Source organism: Podarcis vaucheri, assembly GCF_965113315.1.
Source record: "Podarcis vaucheri genome assembly, chromosome: 1".
Classification (NCBI taxonomy): Eukaryota; Metazoa; Chordata; class Lepidosauria; order Squamata; family Lacertidae; genus Podarcis; species Podarcis vaucheri.
This window is the reverse complement of record NC_138759.1, coordinates 31,218,206-31,231,129: the sequence shown is the minus strand read 5'-3', so window position 1 is coordinate 31,231,129 and position 12,924 is coordinate 31,218,206.

Sequence of the window (12,924 nt, the reverse complement as noted above, 5' to 3'; positions counted from 1 at the left end):
AAGTATTTCTTTTTACTATTCTTCTCAGAGAAGAGAAACTGAACAAAGCAGAAATGGGCAATCTCTCTCTCATCAAGACATGCCGCAGGGTTTAGGGGGAGGATAACCAAAAAAGATGGAGAAATGGTAACGTATCTCATGCAACAAAAGAACATAGTATTAACAACAAATGTAAAAAGATCAACAAGTACAAGAGGTAATCTCCCCCCCCCAAAAAAAAAAACCCCACTATCCCAGTTCAATGACTGACAGTGGGAGGAATGGACTTGAGATGCCAGATCAAGAAACAAACACTCCACGCTGCCAAACATTTATGATCGAATTGCTAACCAACTTTAGTACTAAGTAGTTTTTCCCAGGATCTCAGATTTTCCATATTCCATGCAGGGAAATTCTTACGGGGTTACCCAGAAGGGATGAGCACTGGGTCGTTTATTTAATTCACAAATGTATTTAGTGCTCTTTCATTTCAGTTACGGACACCCTCATCTAAAAGCCTGTTGGAAGAAGTGCATCTTTGCCTGTGCTCTTCTGGATAGGCTCTCTGTGTTGGGAATAGTAGCATAGTGACATGGTGACTCCACTCCTATCTGGACATCCAATTCCAGAAAGTTGTGGTGGGGGACTTCTGCTTGGCCCCATGGCATTACTGCAGGGGGGTCCTTGTTATGTACTGAAGTTCTCACCCTGGGCCAGCAGGGGGATACTGTAGATAGTTATGCAAATGAAGGATCGAAAGTGACGTTCAGGGATTGGATAGTTTTAGAAAGTTGCAACAGTTACGCTGTTCTGGACTCTATATAAGCAGGCTGACTGAGCTCCTCAGTTCAGTTCTCTTCTGGCATCTGAATAAAGAAGAGCTGTTTGAAGAATCGCTGTGTCGTCTGATATGTTCACCCACAACTTAACAGTCCTGCAGGGTGTTGTTGCTGTTTTCTTAACCCCCATGATTTTTAACATTTACATGAAACACCAGTGGTATCAAATTGCATGGGAAACAGCCTTATTAGAAAAACTAACCAATAAACTGAAACTGACACGGGGACAAATAGAAGAAGACACCTTCACCCCGGTATGGTTACCCTTTATCACATATACAGCCCAACAAGACAACAACAAGAGTCTGCCAACAGCATATGAATCAATCTGGCTAACCTGATTCAAAAATACACACCCACAATCCCGCTCACACACAAAAACAATTCTCACTACAGCCAACCAAAAACCAACCACACCCTAAGCCATCCTGAACCTCTTTCGCCACCAAGGAAATACAACAAGTGAATAGCAAGACAACCCATACAAGTAACGCTGACACAACCCCCACACACACTTAGAATAATAGAAACACAACTCACCTGATCTCACCCCACTCACCATTCTCCACTTCCCCTCTTTTCTTTATTTTTCTTCTTCTTCCTAATTGTTTAAACAAATTCATGAACCAAGAACTTATACATTGATCACTAATAATGAAACATATGTTGTAGATATTTTTCCACATTTATTATGCTAATTTTGTGTTATACTTTGGAGACATCATTTGAGGGTTTGTAGCAAGGTGATGTCAGTATATTCACAACACCCAGCTGTGTGTGTCTCTCTGCTGGATTCAGCTAAGGCAGTGGAAGTCCTGTGCTGGTGCTCAGAATCAGTTATAGGCTAGATGAGGGTGAATAAATTGAAAATCCTGACAGCGTGGAGGATCTATGGGTAGGTGGCTCACCTGTTGAGAAAGTTCAGTCTCTTCTGGATGGAACTGCACTCCCCAAAGGAATAATTTCATAGCCTGGGGACACTCCTGGATCCTGTTCTGCCACTTGGAGGGCTAGGTAAGCTTGTATGGTAAAGAGAGCTTCTCATCAGTTTATGCCACAGAGGATACAGCAGCCTTTATCTTGAACAGAGATAGTTTGGGCACAATTATCCATGCTCTGATAAGATCTGGGATTGACTACTACAGTGCATTGCACTGTAACATTTAAAAAAATGTTTTTATGTTGCTGTATACCACCCTGACGTTTTGTGAAAGGGCAGTATGTAAACAAATAACATATTTATCAAATCACCTGCATGCAATCTGGACCTCTTATAGTGTATTCACATTGGACCTTTTGGAGGTAAGCAATGATTTGATAGTATGAGAAAGGTTATTTGAACATCATTCCTTTTTAGTTTTTAGGACTTTGTTTACAGTTGGAGAGGAATGGCTCTAGCCATTCAGATGAGCTCTTTGGAAATTGATAACAAAACAAAAGAGTTTGACGTGTTACTGATCTGAAATAAGTGGTCTCTATGTGAATCACAAGCTTGTTAGACCTTGTGGAAATGAAGGTTGCACCCTAAAAATTTTGCATTGCTGCATTTAAGCACTGGGTGTGCTTTTTTGAACCAAAATATTTCTTCTTTCTAGAATTGGCATTATTATATTTATTGTATTATATTTCCACACACACCCTTGAATCTAGGAATTGGATGAACTGTCAAAGAGTCTCCAGCAAACCTTTATATCCCTTAACCAAGTTTGTTTGTGTTAACTACACCCTATGTTAATTCTAAAAAGTGAAAGTCTTCATAGGGTTTGGTTTGTGTTTCTTTGGTACCTGAGGAAAAGGTTATCAATTTTTTTAAAAAAAGTAAAAATAAGAGACTGTGTAAATACTGTATAGCATTAAGCATGTACCTTATAATCCAGACACAATTGAGACAGAGAACCAGCCACTTTGTAAGGTTGAGACAGTTTTCTGGCCAGGGTATGACACTGGTATGCTACCTTCAGAGAGTTTTGGGATCTGTAGAACACACTGTGTTCTTGTCTATTCAGTAAAAGAGAACTGTGGGGAAGCCTATACTTTCTGAACAGATACTGCTGGTTTGGTAAATCCTTTTTTTGTAGATGTGGCCTAACCTTAAACTGCCTCTGCCACTGCTGCCCACTTGAGTTTTGTGCACACTGACACTGCAGAAGAGGGCAGGGCCTTGATTCTGAAAAGGTACAGCAGTCCTTTCTATTTGATGGAGGAGATGCTATCTTTGACTTCGCCAGTTCTTCACTTTTCATGTTGACCCCTCTCTCCCTTGAGCTTAGCTGCAGCCTGTAGGAGAGAAAATGAAATGGCACAAAGAAAACAAGCCGTTCTGGGTTTGCTGTGGCAAAGTAGTAGCTGATCAGCAAAGCATTTGGGAAGAAGCTTTGTAGGACAGCTCTTTGAGCAAAACTGAGCAGTGCTGAATTCGACATATCTCAATTTCAAACAGCAGGAATGTTTCCTTGTCAGAAATGCAAAGTGATTTTTTTTTATTGCTTTAAATAAAGGATTCTCACTATATTCCAGTGTTAACAGCCTGAGTAATTTAAACTTCAACCATACCTCTTGCTAAGGCCCTACATCTATTGTCTTCTGATCTGCAATGCCTTGGGGTTTGGGTAAGAAAACCTGTGTGTTTTGTTAACTGCATGTTACTATTTTGCATCAAGAACAAGATTTTAAATATCCTTAACTATACTTTAATTCATAGTGCTACTGCTGCAGAAAATCTTTCTGCCTACTGTTCAAACCTTGCTTCCCTAGCTTAAGACCTGTTGAAAGGGAGGGAAAGAAAGAATTAGGGATGGGGGCGAAAGTTGACTCAGTTTGCATTTAAAGGTATACCTGAGGCTCCATTGCTTTGGCCACCTCATGAGAAGAGAAGACTCCCTGGAAAAGACCCTGATGTTGGGAAAGACTGAGGGCACAAGGAGAAGGGGATGACAGAGGACGAGATGGTTGGACAGTGTTCTCGAAGCTACCAGCATGAGTTTGACCAAACTGCGGGAGGCAGTGGAATACAGGAGTGCCTGGCTTGCTCTGGTCCATGGGGTCACAAAGAGTCGGACATGACTAAACAACTAAACAACAACAACATTTTTACAAAGGTTGTGCACTACCCCCTAGTCTCTGCCTAGTGTACAAAAATGCCTGTACAGACAACTCCCCACTTACTTGGGGCTTATGTTCTGGGGCACCACATGCATTAGTGAAAGAGATTTCACTTTACATGGTTTTTCACTTATTAGACTATGGGGGGGGCATATTTAATCTCTTCCATTGGATATTTTTAAAATTTTTGTTTTGCTTGCTCCTCTGTTTTCTCCTCCAGGGCTTCCTGACAGCCCAATGATGATGGCCCAATTGGAAGGTTGTATCTTTTCCTCACTCACATGTCACAGGTTTGTTTGCCCCTAACAGAACAAATCAATACAGTGGTATCTTGGGTTACAGATGCTTCAGGTTACAGACGCTTCAGGTTACAGATTCCACTAACTCAGAAATAGTACCTCGGGTTAAGAACTTTGCTTCAGGATGAGAACAGAAATCATGCGGTGGCGGCACGGCAGCAGCAGGAGGCCCCATTAGCTAAAGTGGTACCTCAGGTTAAGAACAGTTTCAGGTTAAGAACGGACCTCCAGAACGAATTAAGTTCTTAACCCGAGGTACCATTGTATTCAGCTTTGTTGGTAGAGACTCTTGGTTACTTAGCACAGAGTGCTCTCTGTATTTCTCTTTAAGAGCTGGAATATGAGAACACAACACTGTTTTGTTTGTTTTTAAAAAATAGTTTATATCCATCATTAAGTCATCTCAGAGTAGACCCATTGAAATCAATAGAAAATTAGTTATCCAACAGATAGAACCCATTAAAGTTAACATTGTGGAATACAATGTACCCAAACAGTGTTCATGTTATACTACGTTTTTGGAGTGCAATACCAATAAAAATCTAGTTTTATGTTAAACTTGACAAATTTTCGACTTATTCTATCTTTACTTCCAGCTAGGAAGTTAAAGGGGTCTGTTGGAATCCAATAGATTGCTGGTGTCGAAGAAGATCCTGTAAGAGGTTTAAAAATACTATCTGATGTAAGGTGGTTCTTGGAGTTCTGCTGATAATCAATTAGCCCAAAACATCCTAGCAGCAATCAGTACAAGGTCTGGCTTGCAGGTATTCAACATGCTTCTACACACAGCAGCATTCCAATTCCTGAAGAATGAGAACATCTGGAAAAGCTTTTCAGAGTTGGGACAGAACACTTAATTTCAAAAAATTGCAGCAATGGAACACCTGTGACTTAGTTAAGAATTCCATTGAAATTTCCATTTCCTCAATGCTTTTTTTTTTTAAAAAGTTTGCCCCTCACTGTTCCTCAAGGAGAATGTGATTGCAACACACCCAAAGTCTTGTGAATTTTGCAGAATTATTGGCCTGCCTTGATGGGTGGGGGTCCTTTGGATTGGCAAACCTCTTGAGCTATCATCCTCAGGACCAAATTAAATGTATAATGTGTCCTTGCATGTTTGTGGGAGAGAGTGGTATTGGGACTGCAGAGCATGGAGCGTAAACCTTCTTCTTCCATGCTGCATTCCCAACAAAAAACCGACACCACCACCCCAAGCATCCAAAGCTAGCATTGTGCGGAGGGTACCCATACACAGCTCTCTAATTTTGCTCTATTTAATTGCTCAACATGAGCCAAAGGAAGAACAAGGAAAACACAAGCATCATTATGGTGCCCCACTTAATGATGTTTTTTTAAAAAGACCAGTGTACCAGCAGCTTTGTGGGGCAGCTATTTTTCCTCAGGCTCACAGCACAGAGGGGGAAAGGTTAATCCCTGTCTCCTGATCTTCCCACCACCAACACAGCAGCTGCTACTTTAAAAGGAGAAAGCAGACGTAAAAGAGCCCAGCCGGATCAGATCAAAGGCCTGTCTCTTCCTGCATTCTGTTTCTGCAGTAGCCAACTGGATTCCTCTAGCAAACCCACAAACACCACATGAATGAAATAGCCATCTTCCACCATTCTCAGTGACCGGCATTTCAAGCCATATTTGCCTCTGATCTTGGAGGTTCTATATGGCCATCATTTGATGGATGAATTCATGGAGGAGAAGGCTCCTCTCCTTTTGAAGCTGTGCAAGTTGGGGCCACCATTACATCTTGTGGTCGGAGATTGTATGTGTGGTCTGAAGAAGTACTTTCTATTGTCTATCCTCACTCTTCAGTCATGGTTCATATTAGATTATTCAATTTCTGTACCACTTAATATATTAAAAATATCTTTGAACGGTGTACTAAAAACTGAAGCAACAACATTGGATGACCTTGAATTTGAGTATTATGAGAGAGGGAGGAATACAGTTTCTCCAAACCATGCATCTTTTCAAACAAAGGCAGACATAGACAAATGAAGAATCTAATAAAATGTGCAGCTTGGCCCAGAGTCTATTAATATTGGAGCAAATAGATAATGTAATCTTTGTGGGTGGAATTCAACACTACACTTTCCCAATCGTTCTGTCTGTGCAAAACATTTCAGCTTGTCAGATGGCATGTTCCCCGATCTTCTCCCCCTGCGTCCTGTTCTGAGGGTCCTACCGACTCCCCAGAGTCAATTTTGGGAGTTGCACAGGGGCAGGAGTGGGGAAAGCCCCATTGCACAAGCAGAAGTCCTTGTGCATGGGGCTGATTAGGTGAGTATCACGCCATGTATTTGAATGGGTCACTTTTTAGAATTGCTTCTCTTTTACTTGCTCATTTCCTTCCTCTGAGCGTCCATAAGCAACAGCTTTAAAGGTGTCTTGGTCTTTGGTAGAGGATGAGCAGTTATTTTTAAAAATGTAATTTGCACTGATTTCCATAAATGTGTAGCAAAATATTGGAACAGATAAGCATTTATGTTCTTACAAATGGGACGTGGGTGGCTCTGTGGTCGGCAGTTTGAATCCGCACGGTGGAGTCAGTTCCTATTGTTCTGTTGCAGTTCCTGCCAACCTAGCAGTTGGAAAGCACACCAGTGCAAGTAGACAAATAGGTACCGCTGCAGCGGGAAGGTAAACGGTGTCTCCATGGACTCTGGCTTCTGTCATGGTGTCCCGTTGTGCCAGAAGCGGTTTAATCCTGCTGGTCACGTGACCCGGAAAGCTGTCTGCGGACAAAAGCCGGCTCCCTCAGCCTGAAGCAAGATGAGTGTCGCACCCCATAGTCGCCTTTGACTGGACTTAACCATCCAGGGGTCCTTTACCTTTACCTTTTTACCGTATGTTCTGACTTACAGTGTTGCTTCTCTTTATTCTTTTCCCTCCACAGAGTCCTCTCTTGGTGTTTTGTCAGCAGCCTAAGCAGATTTTGAGTGTGCGTATGCATGTTCCATTTAATTAATATATAACATGGCAGCCTGGAGAGATACATATACATATACATATACATATACATATACATATACATATACATATACATATACATATACGAGAGAGAGATTCATAAAGGTTGAAGCTGGCAGATTGAATGGTCTTGCCTTCCTGCTCCTCCCAGCTTTGAGGGCTCTTCATCAGTGGCTCAAGCATCCCCTGCGCTGTGTATTGGAGTGATTGCCAGTCTCCCTGTGCTAACAGCTGGACGGCTGGTGCAGCATCAAAGTGAGCACCCAGAAGCTCTGCAAGGATTCGGCATTGTTTGTCTTTTTTGTAAAAAAAATAATAATCAGCTACTGCAGGGAGCTGACGTCAATATCAAGGCAAGCAAAAAGGCCCTTTGTTCTCCAAAATGCTTCAGCTTGGGAGAGTTTAAATATAAATTATTGCCACAGTTTGAGTGGTGTGATAACTGTTGTTGGACTAATTACTTTTCTGAATATGGACTGCTGCAAATCATTGGGGGCGGGTTTTCTCTTTGTGAAAAAAGAACGTTGTCTAAAGCGCAGCTCCTCTGGAAATTTGCACAGCTCTGCTTCTATTGGAATCAGCTACAGACTCCCCAAGCTGTTTGTTCACCTCAGGTGATCCCCTGGTACCTAAGTCAAAACTAGGGCGATGGGTAATACTGCAAATAGTGTGCAGTTAGGAGAGGAATGGCCAGATCTATTCTTTTTTAAAATAAATAAATAAATATGTTTTTATTAAAGATTTCTTAGTTTACAAAAGTATGTGCAATGTCTCTTTTTTCAAGTTGCATTTTTTGCAGATCAGTTTCATGCCAGATCTATTCTTTGAAAGGTGGGTAGCAATTGAAACATGTCTTGATTTGAACAACTGGAAAACGAAAAACATTTGTTGCAAATGTTGCTTTAAAAATGAAATAAAATGTAATCGTGAAATAACTCAATAGATTCTTCCAGGATACAGACTGCTTCTTCAGTTTTCTTCTTTTAAAAAATTTGGTCTCTTTAGCTGCTTCTCTTGAAGATGCTTTTGCTTTGTGGCTTTTCAGAATGTGAGATGCAGGTTCAGATGCAGAACATGAGAAGAGTCCAACGTCCTGCCCTCACTGTGACCCACCAGGCACCTGTGGGAAGCTTGCAAGCAAAATCTGAGCCCAAGAGCACTCTCTTGCACGTCTTCACATCTCAAAATAACTGCAACCAAAATCATCACAAATCTGAAACGCTACAGTTCCATCTTTGATAGCCGAGGCCTCTACACTTGAAGAAATTGTGCACTGCATTTGCACTTTGTGTTTCTTTTCGCTGTCTTTTGAAATTCATAATTACCTTTCGTCATCTAGTTTAAGGGAGTTTCTAGGGCAAATTCGGCTGAGAATGGGTGATCCTCCCAACCCATGGAAAACCACTCTTTAGTGCTCAGTTGGAGCCAACAGCAATTCAGGTTTTCTCTGGATTGATGCTTGCTCAAATTTAGCTTTAAAAAGCGGGTTTTCTCTGGGAAAGGAGTAGGGCAAGGGGGAAGCTGCTTGGACGTGTGTCTAGAAAGTGTGGGTCAAGTGGAAAACCACTTCAACATGTGCTTTCTAGGCACAGGGCAAGCAGAAGTGCGAATGAGCCCTAAGTGACTATTTTATATCCAGTTCAGGTCAGGCTCATCTTCCCTTGCTGGTGTTTTTGCCTGAATAGCAGCTGGTGGCTCTTTATTGTTTGACTGGTGAAAGAGGCCACTGTCGTCTTTTTCCTTTGTATCTATAGTCTCAGGACAACAGTCAGAGCATGGACTTCTTCTTTCTGGTAGGAAGAGGAGAGACGCAAGCTCCCTTCAGCTGACCTTTCTCTGATCAATACAGTTGTACATTGGTTCTCGAACAGAATGCATTCCGGGAATCCATTCGACTCCTGAAACCATTAAAAAACCAGGGCGTGGCTTCCGATTGGCTGCAGGAGCGTCCTGCAGCCATTCGGAAACCACGTTGGATGTTCGGCTTCCAAAAATTGTTCCAAAAGCTGGCTCACTTCCAGGTTTCGATCGACCGGGAGCCAATTTGTTCGGGAGCCAAGGCTTTTGAGATCCAAGGTACGACTGTACTGGGACTAGGTTGGTCTCTCCATTGCTATAATGTTCTTCCTAGGAGGCAGCACGAAAAGCACCCATTGACCATTGGCTAATGGCAGAGACCGGTATCTTTTCCCTCTTGCTTCTGCAGTCTCAGGAGACTTGAATTTTGCTTTAAGTTATCTCTTTCAGCATCCTAATATTTACCATATGCTGTCTGTGTGGGGGCCATAATTTCTTTATTATTTTTCAGTTTATTTTCTGAAATGTGAACTTCTTGCCCTCCTTTTCTGTCTATGGCCTGGATCTGCGGCTCTTATCATGCAGCAAGCATCCTTGTAATCTCATTTCCACCTTTTCTTTCTCATGCACGTCTTATCCTTCTGGTAAATAACATTATCTCTCCCCTCCCCACCTCCAGCTTCTGCATCCCCCACTACGTTGTTTTCAGTGTACCAGTAATTTTCCATCCTTCCGCCGTCTTCTAAAGAATTGCATCAAGTGAGAAATGAGAGCATTTTTTGGGTAGGAGAACCCGGTAGCCACATGGCTCGTGTTTTAAATCTCAGCAATTTGAAAAGATGGAAGTGAGAGGGGAAACCAAGCAAAAAACACCATGAAGTTAATATTGTGAGTGGGTGGCAGCTGTTGGCAAATGGAGAGAAGAAATAAACAGAGGTAGGAGCTGAATAGAAATAGGATCCAAGGACCTAGTGGGGTCAGAGTCTTCCTCACCTGGGAGGGTTGCTAAGAAGCAAGCAACTCTTTGATGATGCTTTTTTAAAAAAAGATAATTTATTCCTATTTGGAAGCAAACAGTTCCTCAAAATGGTATAGTGCACAGTGGATGCTGTATTCTGCTCCTTTTTCCAAAGGGAAGGATAGTGAGGAACAGAGGGATCATCTCTTCTAAGAGAACTTGTGAACATGAAATGTCTTTGGTATCATCTTTCTGCATTGCAGATCACCCAGAACTGATTTGTCTGTCAATTAAGGCATAAGCTTTCATCAGATGCATGAAGTGTTGCACTGAGTATGTGCAATATATGAGTGTATTGTAAGTGTGAGTGAGTATCTCACATGCACACAATGTTGGGGAAGGGGAATAACAAACACTGAGGTCAGAAGAAAACGAAACAGATAAAATAAAGACTGGAATGATTAGGTTATTAACAGTATTTCTGTATGTATACGTGCACAAGCACACACACTCCAAGTACTCAGGGTAGCAATTCATGCAATGATGAAATGGACCACCCTACCTAAAAGCTTGGCTTTCTTTACAGGGAATGTTGCCTGTTTTTCTATCTGCTTTAGAGGGGAAGGGGCTAGTTCAGATGTTTCGTTGTTAATGTCTGGTATGTGTGGCAGTCTCTTACATTTCTGAATCTGCCTCCAGGCCCCAAAGGGTTGGGGACTCTTGGCCTGAGGTGGTACAATACCTTGTTGTTTTGCTGCAACAGGCTAATATGTCTACTTCACTGGAAATCAGCTGTTTAATAGACTCTTGCTATTGCACATGAATTGCTGATATGGAAAAAGGCTACAAGATGTGTCGAAACTTTTCCTGTTTTTAGAAGAAGAAGAGAAGGGTTTGGATTTGATATCCCGCCTTTCACTCCCCTTCAGGAGTCTCAAAGCGGCTAACATTCTCCTTTCCCTTCCTGCCCCACAACAAACACTCTGTGAGGTGAGTGGGGCTGAGAGACTTCAGAGAAGTGTGACTGGCCCAAGGTCACCCAGTAGCTGCATGTGGAGGAGCGGAGACGCGAACCCGGTTCCCCAGATTACAAGACTACCACTCTTAACCACTACACCACACTGGCTCTTCACCAGATCTCTTCCCCTTTATTTGCCTGCTAGTCACCTCACCTGTAAGTTGGTGGAGCAACTTGCTCAATGGGTGGAATTGTGAGTACCATTGACTTTGTCTTTCTGCATTCAGGGCATTACATTTTGCAGGGAAGGCTGAGTTTATATTTTCAGTTTTTATGAGGAAGTGTATCTGCAAGGATCATTTCCTTGTTATCAGAGTCCTCTATAAATGTGCCTTGATGTGATGAAACTGAGATCTGCCTCTGTGAAATGCTGTGCTTCAAAACTAATGTTGCCTATAATGTGAATGAATCTTGGTTTCACCACATGGGGGTGCATTTGTAACATGCTGGCACATTGATTGTGAAATGGAAGCAGAGGCTGGCTTCTTGATGGAAAACCAGATTTTAAGGGTGGAAAAACATCCAGTAGTATAGCTGTGCCCACGCCACACAATGCACCCTCACCGGTGAGCATGGACCTGATTATAATGCAATAATCTGCCCTATCAATGGTTGCAATATTGCAGGAACCCAGGGAAGGGGCACACAGAAATACTTTGTGGACAATCCCTTCCCAAGCAAATCTGTGAGAGCAACAGCCTTGCTTCTAACCCTAAATTCTTCTGTGATGTGTTGTCTGTCTCACAGAAGTCCACTTGATGAAGAGGGAGAGAGAGAGAAAAGATGTTGACCAAAAGGCAGAGGAAGGAATAGCGGCCCATTTTGCCTTAAGTCCCACCCACCACATGACCATACAGCTCCCAACATCTCTGCCCCACTTCCCAAGGGAATATGGTCCTTGGCTAGAAAAGATTCCCCCATCATTTGCAAAACTTTGGGGAAGTTTGCTTTTTCTGCCTAATGGAAAAAGCAATAACAGAGAGAGTGTGTGGGTAGACACACACACACACACACACACACACACATTATTGCAGGCTATACTGGGATACTGAGGGTCGTTGGCCTCCATTTGAACTGAAAATTGCACGTATGAACCACAGACCTCTGTCTTTCCCAGCTGTAAAGCCACTCTCGTGCTGCAACTAAATAAAATGCTTAAGAGATCTAAAGGATGTGCATACAGATGGTTTACATATATTGCATTTCAGATTTAGTTCTGTGTTGTGCAGATGAAATGGTACATAATAACCGTCTAAACTGGGGGAGGCATAATTCTGGCCTCCATTACCTCCTCTGACCCCAGCATTCTCTGACAGGGGACAGCCATGCCTTGACTTCCCTTTTCAACGCCTTTAGCTCCTTAGCTTTCAGTGTTTCCCCCTCTGGCCTTCCTTCCATTCACTCATGCACCCTTTGGCATACACAATGACTGCATCTCCCCAAGTCTTTCCCCCTTTCAGATTACAGAATGAGCTCCCTTTGTCTTTTTTCGTAAGTCTTCCCTGAGCCTTGCAGAATTGTTGTTTCTTGTCAGATTTCCTTGTTGCTCTGTTTTCTTCCATCTGTGTTTTCCCCAAAGCCTGGAGACTAGCATGGCAAACAGCACCCAAAGGCCCAATTCAAAAAATCAGATGGAACCCTGTGGTTTTGAGAGAGATCTCTTTTTATGCTGCGCAGCAAACATAACCCTGGCTTGTCTTCTCATACTATGTAAAAAAAAAAGGACTGTGCCTGCTCTAAACAGTGTAATAGTGGTAGCACTATGGTGGTAGACTGTCCTGCATATGGAGAAATATATACTTCCTCGAGCTAAGCAAATGCACTTTTCCTATGCAGTTTTGCACTGTGTGGAGCAGAGCAGAAAGCAGACAGTGTGTAGGATATGTGAAGACTTCAAGAGATTGTCTCTTAAAAGATGCCAAATCCTGTGAGAGTGACGGGCAAATATAA